The following is a 12652-nucleotide window of genomic DNA, read 5'->3' as shown; positions in this document are numbered from 1 at the left end:
AGTTCAGTATGCCTCATTCTTTATTTGTTGTTTTCATCAAGTGTTGTGTGGGTGGCCTACATTTGTTTTATAATTAGAATTTCTTTTTTGTTGCAGTTCTCAGCTATATCACGATCTCTGGGACAGAACATGAAAAGTATACAGCAACTTTCAAAAGGGACTTATACAATAAGTATAAATAATCTGCTCTATGTGTAGCTATTGAAGTTAGTGACTTAAATAGTGATTTGTAGTATTTAATACTGTACAAGTGGGACCCTTGTGGGAGGCTTTTCATGTCCTGTTCCTGAAAGCCTTCATAGCTTCTCTCCTTTTCCTGATTGCTTCTTCCTTCTAGGGTTGTCATTCTCCATTTGGGGCATGGAGATCTCCCAACTACAGAGATCCATTCCTTCTTACAGTTGCTAGTTCCAGATTGGGGGAATTCCTTGAAATTTGGGAGTGGAGCCTTGTGAGTATGGGGAGCAAAGTGACTTCAGCAGGATATAAGGCCATAAAAATCTACCCTCCCAAGCAGGCATTTTCTACAGGGAAAATGATCTCTGTTACCTAAATATCAGTTGTAATTCTGGGTGATCTCCAAATCTCACCAGAAGGCTGGCAACCTGAGTTTACCTAGAGGAAATAGCTGTTATAGAGTTATGATAGCTACACACTTCCCCAAACTGAGGTAAATTTTTCCCTCCAAAAATAAAAAAGCTGTTCCAAGTTATGTGGTTTCTTATCTGTAGCCATAATAATGCTCAGTTGGTATGCAGATGATTCACTCAGTAAAACCTGCCTGCTCACAGACCTCCTGCAACCAGACCTCCCTCTCACAGTGGAGTGAGAAGAAGCTGGCCAGCCACACTATCACATGTGCAGCACTGTCCCTGGTGGCCCAGCCCCTGTGGCTGGGCTGCCATACTTGGAGGCCTTGACCTTGCAGGGAAGCAAAAGGAAGTCAGTCAGCTGTGCTCTGTGTCTGGCCCAGGCGGCCCAGCTCCCTGGTGGAGCCGCCACGCTTTATGGGAGCCCTCCTACCTGCCACCCCTTTCAAAGCCTGTTTTTAAAACAGGCTTTGATACTAGTATATTAATAAACCTGGCTGCTCCACCCTGCCACTGACAGAAGATTTGGCATTTAACTCAGCCCTGGACATTTATGGAAAGATCAGAGCCCTCTTCACTAAGACCTTCTCAAAACGGCACTGAGATTATCTCAAAACCCAAGAAAAAATATTTTATTTGAACATAGAGGGAAAGAGTAGATGTAATGAGGACAAAGTTTTGTTTTAAAAACTCAGCCGTATAGATTGTTTATCTTATTTTCATACTTTAGAGAAGTATACAAGCCTTTTCATAGTTTCAGAGTTCACATTGACCGTTTATGCACTGGCCACTTTACTGCCCAAACTCTCGTGCAGAAACACAAATAGGGGGCAGATGAGGTGCACTGGGCCAAATGCTCCCCCGTGTGGGTGCAGGAAGTAGTGGGGCCACCTGCCACGACTAAAACTCCAGCCTGCAACCCAGCATGAAACCTCCAGTGCATAAATGGTCATTGAGAGGTTTTTGTTTCTGTTTTTCCCAAAACACTTGTGAAATGTATTTTTCTGAGTTCTCTTTAACACCTCTGGTTTTCTTTGAAGGCTGGTAACCTCTTAAGCTGTTCCAAACCTCCTTCCTTAGAAACACCAGGCACCCTCTAATTCTGAAGAAAATTACTCTCCACAGCAGTCCACTAATTCCCCTTTTTAAAAGATGAGCAGGTATCCTTCTCTCTGTAGATGATTTCTCCCCATTCCTTTAGCCTGAATTGAGAGTTTCACTATCGATACCCAAATCACTCTGCCAACATTCTTTCCCATTTCTTCCAGCTGTGTAGAACTGCTTTCAGCCTATGTTGAAGACTTTGTTCTCTGACTAAATTATCTTCAGAATAGAGGTTTCATAGCTAAGGCACAGATAGATTTTCTCTCAACACAGGCTTCTGTCAGAATACTCAACTAAATACATCCCTCAGAAATAGAGCACTTGTATCTTTTCTGTCATAACTATTGCTGGCCAGTTAAAGCACTTGGAGCAGCCTGTCACTCAAACTCTATGCTTCAGTGAAGAATTGACCCTTCAACTTATTTGTACTCCAGCTCTTTGAGCTGTATAATTTCATAGACTCCAGCACTTTATGTCACTATGTATCATAGGAGTGTATGGAATTATACCATACTGAGATCTCTCCCCTCCTCAAACTACACCCTCACCAGGCTCTCCATATCTCCAGATGCTTCCCAAACAGAACATGGTTCCTTTCCATCCAAAAGCCAATCTACATTTATCTGCCCTCAATCAAAAGCCTTCCTCCCCTGCAGGCTTTACCTAGGGCAATTATGGACCAATCATGTGGTGCCAGCCAGTGGACTACATCTATTTGCATGGTAAAGAGCCCTCTGGATTTGTTGAAGGGCACCTCACTTCCCCATGCATCCTCCTTCACACATTGCTTCCCCTTTCCCTCCTCCTGACAATCCCCAGATCCTTTCCCTCTCTCATTCTTTCCTTCTCAGACATTCAGCAAACTACATTTTATCTTTGTCTCACCTGCAGCTGTAATTATTATTTATTTACTCCACACGTTTTATACCACACGTTCCTCCAGTGAGGATCTAAGCATCTCACATTGTCTCCCTTTATCCTCACAACAACCCTGTGAGGTAGGTAAGACTGAAAATATATGACTGCCTCCAAATCACCTAATTAACTTACACAATAAGATGGGGATTTGAACCTGGGTTTTCCAGACTCTACCCTGAAGCTTTAACTGCTACATCAATTTGGATTTCATAGGGCAGCTGCTGTTGAAGAGTCATAAGCAACTATGCCTAGCTGAGTCATGCAAGTCAGGTGGCATTAAGGCACCTGGGTCCAACTGCCAGTAGAATCTTGGAAATCTCCTGGAATTGCAGAATTCTGTCACCCTTCAGGAAATGACTGCTTTGAATGGTAGCATTTATGGCATTATATTGGCTGAGATTTCTTCCTTCCCCAAACCTACCCTTCCTGAGATTTGACCCCAAAAGCTCCAGGAATTTCTTAACCTATAGTTGGAAATCCTACTCAGGTCTGGAACTATTATGCATGTGCTGTTTTTCATTTTTTAAATGTTCGCATTTATGCATGTGCTCTGATACTCTATTGTTTTGGGTTTTTTGATGTGGAAACATCTACTGGCATGCCCCCTGAAATGGATGTGACTATGGATGTGACATCCATAGTCCCACCCCAGGCAGTATGCCAGTAGATGGTGGCTGCCTAGGAGAGCAGGGACAGGTCAGAAGGAGCAGCAGAGGTGGTGGTGGCTAGTGAAGCTTGCTGTGGAGCCCCGCTGCTACCTACCTTCTGAGGCTGTTCCCACACTCAGAAGAGTGGGGATGGCTCAGGAGGGGGAGCAGATGTGGTGGTGGCACAGTGAGGCCCACCATGGACCCCGCTTGCTGTGCCACTGCCTGCCTTCTGAGGCTGTCATCACCCTCAGGAGAGTGGGGATGGTTCGGGAGAGGCAGCAAACCTGGAACCTTTTTTAGGTTTGTAGAATAATCTGTCTTAACTTTCCACAGCTCCAGTCACTCAATTTAAGTATCCTCAAATTGTGGTGGGCACCTTATTTCCCTTAGTATCTCCCTCCCTCCACTATTTTGTCTTTCATTCTTTCTGTCAACTACCATATACTTACCCTTTTCTCAGCCTCATTTTCACCTTCTCAGTTATTCATGAACCTACAGTGTCTTATCCATCTCCCATCATCAGATATATTTATTTATTTATGCTCAACTTTTTAATACTGTGGGGACCAAAGCAGCTTATACTATTCTGCTCTCCTCCTGTGAGATAGATTAGATGTGGATGATCCCAGGTCACCTTGTGAGTTTGCACAACAGGATGGAGATTTGAACCTGGGTCTTTCAGACCCTGCTTTGAAGCTCTAAGTGCTATACCACACTGACTTTCAGTGGACAGCTGCAGCTGAACAAGAGCAAGCAGCCAGATATAGGTGAATCATGTAAATAAATTGGTATCAAGTCACCCAATGGTTATTGTCAGGCCTGGCCCCAATGAATCTTCCCTCAAAGGCCAAAATAGGTCTGGAAAGAACTCTGGCCTTCTCTTCCTGACTTTTACCCACAGAAACCAAGCCTTGGAATGATGTGGTTGCCTAGCAACAGTAACTGAAGGAATCTATGTGTTAAAGCTGCAAGTGTCCCTTTATATTTACATTAAAAAAAACATGTCTTGTGGACTTTTTTTGTTAAATTTCAGATATTTCTGCAAAACCTGGGGCATTGTTCAAGTTTTTAGAAAGATTCATCTCGCCTCTTCACAGCTCCAGTCACCAGATTTAACTATCCTTAGATTGGCCAATTCCAATATTAGTATATAGATAATTATAAAATTATCTTATATTTAAAAACTATCTAAAATTTTGCTTGAATACAAATCAGATTTTAAGAGATTTGTCTCTCACTGGCATAGCTGATTGTAGAAGCCATTAAACATTAATGCTCATGAAACATTACCAAAGCCAAAATGTATCTTTATATCCAAGATATACCGTTTATAGGACAGAAATAGCTAATTGTTCAATTATATAGCTAGAGCTGAACTGAGAAGCAAGTACATTTTGTGAAATGTTTGCCTCTGGTGAAGTTTCCTTTCAGTGTTGTTGTTTTCACATGGCTGTGAATGGGAGTAAAAATATTCACAGTAAATCAGCTGTGTCCCTCTAACTTGTGACTCAGCTATCCAATTAAGGCCGCAATCCTTAAACATGCTACTTATAAGTTCAGACAACAATATGTACTTTGGACTTAGCAGGGCTAAGATTTGGCACATAGAGAAATGTATCCAGAAAGTTGTAATTTCACACAAAAAACTCCCTATTAAATTTGTTGGATGTATTAACCAGAGGTATGTGATTCAGTTAATTATTCAGTTCATTTGAAGAAGAGTTGGTTTTCATACTGCACTTTTTACTACTCTAAGGAGTTTGAAAATGGCCTACAACTGCTCTCACTTCCTCTCCTCACAACAGACAGCCTGTGAGGTAGGTGGGGTTGAGAGAGGTCTGATAGTGCTGCTCTCTGAGAACAGCTTTTTCAGGGCTGTGACTAGCCCAAGGTCACCCAGCTGGCTGCATGTAGAAGAGTGGGGAATTAAACCCAGTTTGCCAGATTAGAAGCCATTGCTCATAACCCCTACACCAAGCTTGGTTTCTTTAGGGTTTGCCTAAGCCAAATCACACATCCCAATAGGAATGCACTACTGAAACCCAAATTCATTCAAGTTTTGATTCAGGGCCATTAAGGAGAAAGAGGTGATGAGAAGGAGGAGTTGGATTTTATAACCTTTCTTTTCACTGCCCGAAGGAATCTCAAAACAGCTTAGAATTGCCTTTTCTTCGTCTCTCCACAACACACCCTGTGTGGTAGGAGGTGCTGAGAGAGCTCTGACAGGACTGCTCTGTCAGAGCAGCATTATCAGGGCTGTGACAAGCCAAAGATCACACAGCTAGTTTAAAGGGAAACCAACTTACCTTCTTCCCACTCTCTATCGTAAGGTCTTCTGCTCTGGTTTACAGGGTGACAGCAGGGTGGGGGAAGAGGCATATTTCAGACTAAGGACTGAAGCCCTTAGGGTGAACTACAGCCAATTGTGGCAAAGGTATTTTGCAAACTGCATTGTTTGGAGGTAAATTTGCCAAGCTTTTTTGCAGGCTTCAGAAAAGGTAGGAAGGAAGGAGGGAAGGGGTGGGATATGGCAAATAAGAATATCGTTGGGGGTAAACAGCTCCTTGGCCAATCAAATACGCTGGCTCTTTTTTGAAATCTTCTGTGCATGGTCAGAGGGCATAACAACAAGGATCTAGCTGACCACACTTTGCTTTGCTGTCTGAATCTGCTGCTGTAGATATGTGGCTTATAGCTTTTGCTCACTGCTGCTCTGAGCCTGCCTGACTCTGCTGCTTAGTTTTCTTGAGAGACCCTGCTGTGTAGACTGGACTAGTTCTTATAATTGCAGGGGAAGATTTCTATTTGTTTGGTTCACTGATCTTTTTAAAAAGTTTAGACAGGCTAAATTTCCCATAGACTTCAGTGTCTCCATAGGTTATATAATGGAGCTGAATTGATTCAGGTAAACCTGTCTAAACTGAACCCAAATCACTATGCCAAACCAGTGGTTTGGATGATATGGGGTTACCAGAATTGATTTGGGCCAAATCAACCTTTTTTTTTTTTAATTCCCTAGTCAAAATTTGAAGGGCTGAGCTCCAGAATCAGAAGACTGCAATATGATTCTGAGCAGCTAATAATATTTGCAAGAATGTCAGTGAAACCAAAGCTTGCTCACATTGTCTTAGCTTTAGTACTCATGTATTTTCTTATATAGAAAGAAAAAACACTTTGGAGGGGGAATTGTACAAGAAAATGGACCAGAAAGGAAAGGCTAGAGCATTACATTCAAACTGTGCTTCTTCCATTTCAATGGCCAGTCTCTTGTGGCTGCTTCTGGTTTTAACCATCATCATCAGTGGCAGCTGCATGCCATTTCTAGTTTGGGTTTACATGTGGCAGTCTGGCAGACGGATTTTAGAGCTCCCATTCTCTGCCCCTTTCTTCAAGGAGAGTGACCTTTCTCTGTTCAAATTGTGAGGGTTTTTTTTTTAATTACACATTACAAGCAGTACTCCCACACATTTGAAAATGGTCCACTTCAACTGAACAATCAAAATGGTTTAATATTGTATGACAAATGTTTTTATGCATGTACATTTTTACAATGCTTTGTTATAGCTTTCCTTATTTTCCTTCTCTATTCCACCAATCATCTGGCAGAAAAAGAAATCTTACAGAAGAGGTTATCTCTTTGATGGTATCAGTTCTGCTGCGATGGCTCCGGACAAATACTACATCATATTATTCTGGCCTGTCAGCTTCTCTCGTTGCCTACCTGATCTCCCCAAAACCAGGCATGTTTATTGAGTATTCCGAATGGCAGTACAAATCCTTTATAGATACCAATATTCCCACCTATGAGATTTGATCAGTCCAGTAAATTCTGAGCATGTGCCAGATGTCCTGGTGTATTCCAGTAATTTGGTGTATGATTGTCAAATAATAAAAAAATACTGTGTGGGTTCCCAATGCAGGTGTGCACTAGAAAAAACATTTGCATATTTGTGTGTGTGCATATAGTTTATTGAAATAATTCTCATATTTATTTATTATTGCATTTTTATACCGCCACTCCCAGAAAGTAGCTCGCGGCGGTTCACAAAACAAAAAAAAAATACAACAATATCAGTTTAAAATATCCCATTAAAACATCTCCAACACATACAAATACAAAATGGTGGTTTACTAAATATCCTAAAAAGATCTTACCCCACGTTCTAGGCATCGGCCTCAGTATAAATAAATATAACCATCTGGGAGGTAGAATCGGGCTCCTAGCATAATCTAGCACTGCAGTAGGAACTGGGGGGAGGACAATCGAATACCCCAGGGATCCCTCCTGGTCTCAACCAATCACCTGGTGGAAAAGCTCCCGGGCCAACAGCTTAGAATCATAGAATCATAGAACCGTAGAGTTGGAAGGGGCCATACAGGCCATCTAGTCCAACCCCCTGCTCAACGCAGGATCAGCCCAAAGCATCCTAAAGCATCCAAGAAAAGTGTGTATCCAACCTTTGCTTGAAGACTGCCAATGAGGGGGAGCTCACCACCTCCTTAGGCAGCCTATTCCACTGCTGAACTACTCTGACTGTGAAAAACTTTTTCCTGATATCTAGCCTATATCGTTGTACTTGAAGTTTAAACCCATTACTGCGTGTCCTGTCCTCTGCAGCCAACAGAAACAGCATCCTGCCCTCCTCCAAGTGACAACCTTTCAAATACTTAAAGAGAGCTATCATGTCCCCTCTCAACCTCCTTTTCTCCAGGCTGAACATTCCCAAGTCCCTCAACCTATCTTCATAGGGCTTAGTTCCTTGGCCCCAGATCATCCTCATCGCTCTCCTCTTTACCCTTTCAATTTTATCTTTGTCCTTCTTGAAGTGAGGCCTCCAGAACTGCACACAGTACTCCAGGTGTGGTCTGACCAGTGCCGTATACAATGGGACTATGACATCTTGTGATTTTGATGTGATGCCCCTGTTGATACAGCCCAAAATGGCATTTGGCTTTTTTACCGCTGCATCACACTGCCTGCTCATGTTTAGTTTACAATCCACAAGTACCCCAAGGTCTCGTTCACACACAGTGTTACCTAGAAGTGTATCCCCGATCCAGTAGGCATGCTTTTCATTTTTCTGACCCAGATGCAGAACTTTACACTTATCTTTATTAAATTGCATCTTGTTCTCATTTGCCCATTTTTCCATTGTGTTCAGATCTCGTTGAACTCTGTCTCTATCTTCCAGAGTATTTGCCAGTCCTCCCAATTTGGTGTCATCTGCAAACTTGATGAGTAGTCCCTCCACCCCCTCATCTAGATCATTAATAAATATGTTAAAAAGTACCGGGCCGAGCACCGAGCCCTGAGGTACCCCGCTACTCACCTCTCTCCAGTCTGATGAAACACCATTGACAACAACTCTTTGAGTGCGGTTCTCTAACCAATTCCCTATCCACTTAACTATCTGAAAATCCAGATTGCAGTCCTTCAACTTATCCATCAGAACATCATGGGGAACCTTGTCAAAAGCTTTACTAAAATCCGAGTAAATGACATCAACCGATATTCCCCGGTCCAGCAAACCTGTTACTTGGTCAAAAAAGGAAGCCAGGTTGGTCTGGCAGGACCTGTTGGAGACAAATCCATGCTGACTTCCTTGGATCACCAAATTGTCCTCCAGATGTTTGCAGATCGCTCCCTTTAATATCTGCTCCATTATCTTCCCCACAACAGAGGTCAGACTCACTGGTCTGTAGTTTCCCGGGTCATCCTTCCTCCCTTTTTTGAAGATTAGAATAACGTTTGCTCTCTTCCAGTCCTCCGGGACATCTCCAGTCCTTAAAGAGGGTCCGAAGATGATGGCAAGTTCTCTGGAAAGTTCTTTGAGTACTCTCGGGTGCATTTCATCCGGACCAGGGGATCTGAACTCATCCAGTGCAGCTAAATGCCTCTCGACAACCTCTCTATCCATGTTAACCTGCCACCCAGACACTATCCTTTGGCTACGGCCATCTCTAGATGTGCCTAAACACTTTGACCTGTGGGAAAAACAGATGTAAAATAGGCACTAAGCCTTTCTGCTTTCTCTGCATCTTCCGTTAGAGTTTGTCCATCCGTACCCAACAGTGGGCCTATTGCCTCCTTTACTTTACGTTTGCTCCTCACATAACTGAAAAATCTTTTCTTGTTACAATGGGCTTCCCTGGCCAATCTTAGCTCACTCTCAGCTTTGGCCTTTCTGATGATTGATCTACAGTGCCTAGTAACCTGTAGGTACTCTTCTTTAGAGCTCTGTCCTTCCCTCCATTTCCTGAACATTTTCCTTTTTTTTTCTTAGTTCCTCTTGAAGTTCTCTGTTCATCCAAATAGGCTTCTTAGAGCATCTGCAGTATTTTCGTCTTTCTGGGATAGTCATTGATTGAGCATGCAATAGCTCTTGTTTGAGTAGTGCCCACCCTTCACATGATCCCTTCCCTTCCAGCATTCTCGTCCATGGTATGACACTCATCATGTCTCTGAGTTTATTATAGTTTGCCCTACGAAAATCCAACATCCGAAGCAAACATATTAAGGCTAAGTTCAGTATCTATATGAGTTTGGGATAAAAAGCTGGATAAATTAGACCTTCCAGTCTAGCAACCTTACTGGTCACCTTGTTATACTTGGGAGCCCCATTTGAACTTCAGCCTGGTTTTGATTCTTGGAAGAAGGCTTTCAGCCAAAAACAAGCTTAAAACCAGTGCTTATTTAATCATTACTAAATATTGTATTTTAAGCCAATTACTCTGAAACCAATTGTAAACATTGTTGTTCTGGAAAATATTTTTGTTACTTTTTGATTTAAATTGTGTGGGCTTACATGGCTAATGCAAATGCTTTTTGTATTTGCTTTTTTTGCTAGGACAGACCCAAAACTATCACTGCACTCTTCCTGAGGCAGGTATGAAGACTCTCTTACTGTGCTTGCCTTTTAACCTTTAAATGTATTACTTTCCCTTTTACAAACTGCTATTGTATAGCCTCTTGTGAGCCTCTTGTGGTGCAGAGTGGTAAGGCAGCAGACATGCAGTCTGAAAGCTCTGCCCATGAGGCTGGGAGTTCAATCCCAGCAGATGGCTCAAGTTTGACTCAGCCTTCCATCCTTCCGAGGTCAGTAAAATGAGTACCCAGCTTGCTGGGGGGTAAACAGTAATGACTGGGGAAGGCACTGGCAAACCACCCCATATTGAGTCTGCCAAGAAAACGCTAGAGGGCGTCACCCCAAGGGTCAGACATGACCCAGTGCTTGCACAGGGGATACCTGTACCTTTTATTGTATAGTAGTGCATCTAAAATTTTAGTCTAAATGACCGTAAATAAAGATTGATATTAATTTTACTGTGCTTCCCTCCAACATTCCATTCCTCTTCTGAAGGGTGACTGGATGTGGAACAGCACTCCCATAGTCCTAGCTGAGTGGCTGTTTTTCTCTTCAGGGGCAGGAGAGCCTCCTGCATCACAGCTAGCACTCCACTGAACCCTACATTGTGTCACATGGTTTGGGATTGTGTAATGGTGGGTCTGTCCAGTGGGAAATTTATGCTCACATAAACTGTTTATGCACTTAGGACTTCACTGCCCCAGCTCCCAGGCAGGAGCGCAAATAGGGGGCGAATGACGTGCACCAGGCCAAATGCTGCCCCGTGTGGGTGCAGGAAGAGGTACAGCAACCTGCCATGACTTAAACTCCAGCCTGCATGAAACCTCCAGTGCGTAAACGGTCATAAAGAAACTCTGCCTACATTTCCACATAATTAGAGCTGTGAATTTTCCAAAAGTTAGGTAAGCTCAGGAATTGCACAGCTCTTTTCTTTCAAAGACTAGAGTGCTTCTCTATGCTGTACCGTGTCCTTTATATGCTTTCTTATATTGTCCAGGATTTGGAAAACAAACAAACAAAATGTTGAGGGTTCTGTCAAAATGAGAGTATTTTTTCAAAGGAAGCAGGAACAACTATTGTTTTGGCTCATATCCTAGCAATTTTAACCTTTAACTATCCATCCTACCTGGTGGGTTGCAGACTTTGTGAATGCTGAAAAGAAAGTCACAAATATGGATCCTAGTATTCCCACTGTTTTCTAAAGGCAGTATTTTGGCAGACAGGTTTATTCATCATTCTGTTCCAGGTTGCCATTCTGAGAATGTTTATTTGTTGCCAACTGAATGAAAAGAAAACCAAAAACCTACTCTGGGTTAATTGCATTGATTTGGGCAAGTTATGTGAAAATAAGTGAATTATGGATGACCAAGGTCTTTAAAAAAATTATTATTGTTGTTGTTATTTCCTTCTGTTTGCTCCTTCTTCCTCATCTGTCCCTCCCAACAGTACTATAGTGTTGGAAGGTCTGGGGTGCAGGAGACAATGTAAAGCACTACTTTATTGTTCTTATTGCTGATTGTATTGTTCACAGAGTATGTACATCTACAAATCACAAAAATTGACAATTTTCTTCCTGGGAGCCAACTTGGATTGATTTTTGGGGCAGATTTTTTATTCCTGAGTGTAATAGGAAAAGGTTTTTTTAGGGGTTTTTTTTGGGGGGGGGGGTGTAAATATGCAAACTGAAGAAGAGAGGTTTTCCTCTCTTTTTTGTCAGAGCAATCCTTATCAAGCTACCTTATCTACCTTCTGTTTTATGAAATAATGTTTAGGAGAGCACACAAAAAAAGTAAACCAGATTCCTTGGCAACAGAACAGTTGCAAGATTTTTTTTAAAGAACAATTTAATTCCTGTCACAGATTTTCCTTTGTCTGGCTCTTTGTTTCCCAAATGGAACTGAACCACCTTCTTGATCAATATACCTTTTAGTTCCTCTCCTTTACATCAGGACCTCCTCCTAATCTTTTCTTTCTTTCCTTGTCATTTTCAACAACAAAAGCATGGATTCTAGTCTTTGGTGCTGTCTATTCCCTGGAATTATTGGTGGCCGCCATTATGAAATTGCTCTGCATGCTGGACTGATATCCGAGTGCTACATATATGCTTGAGTAAACCAAATAAGTTATCAGGATTTTAGAGATCTGTTACACATTGTGCATCAGACAATTATACAACAGGGGGGAAAAGTACATGTTTACATGGTTCTTTAAAAAATCTCCTGTTTATGACTAGATATTATGATGCCTTTGATAGAACTATCACACCAATATTTTATTTTCCCTCTATAGTAATTACTTTGTGGCTGGCATTCTAAGTATGCCATTTTTCTTCTTACTAAAACCAGTAACTGTCCTTTTGAAGAAACTGATGAATGGGATGGTAACAACAGAAACTAGGTATGGGCACTTAGAACGTACTTACAAACATCAATAATAGTGTTGTGAGAGTATAATCCCTGATTATATTTTAAGCCATTAATACAATAAATAACGCATCAGTGTAGGGACAATCACTAAAAAGCAT

The sequence above is a fragment of the Paroedura picta genome, chromosome 7 (assembly GCF_049243985.1).
Source record: "Paroedura picta isolate Pp20150507F chromosome 7, Ppicta_v3.0, whole genome shotgun sequence".
Classification (NCBI taxonomy): Eukaryota; Metazoa; Chordata; class Lepidosauria; order Squamata; family Gekkonidae; genus Paroedura; species Paroedura picta.
This window is presented reverse-complemented; position numbering follows the sequence as displayed.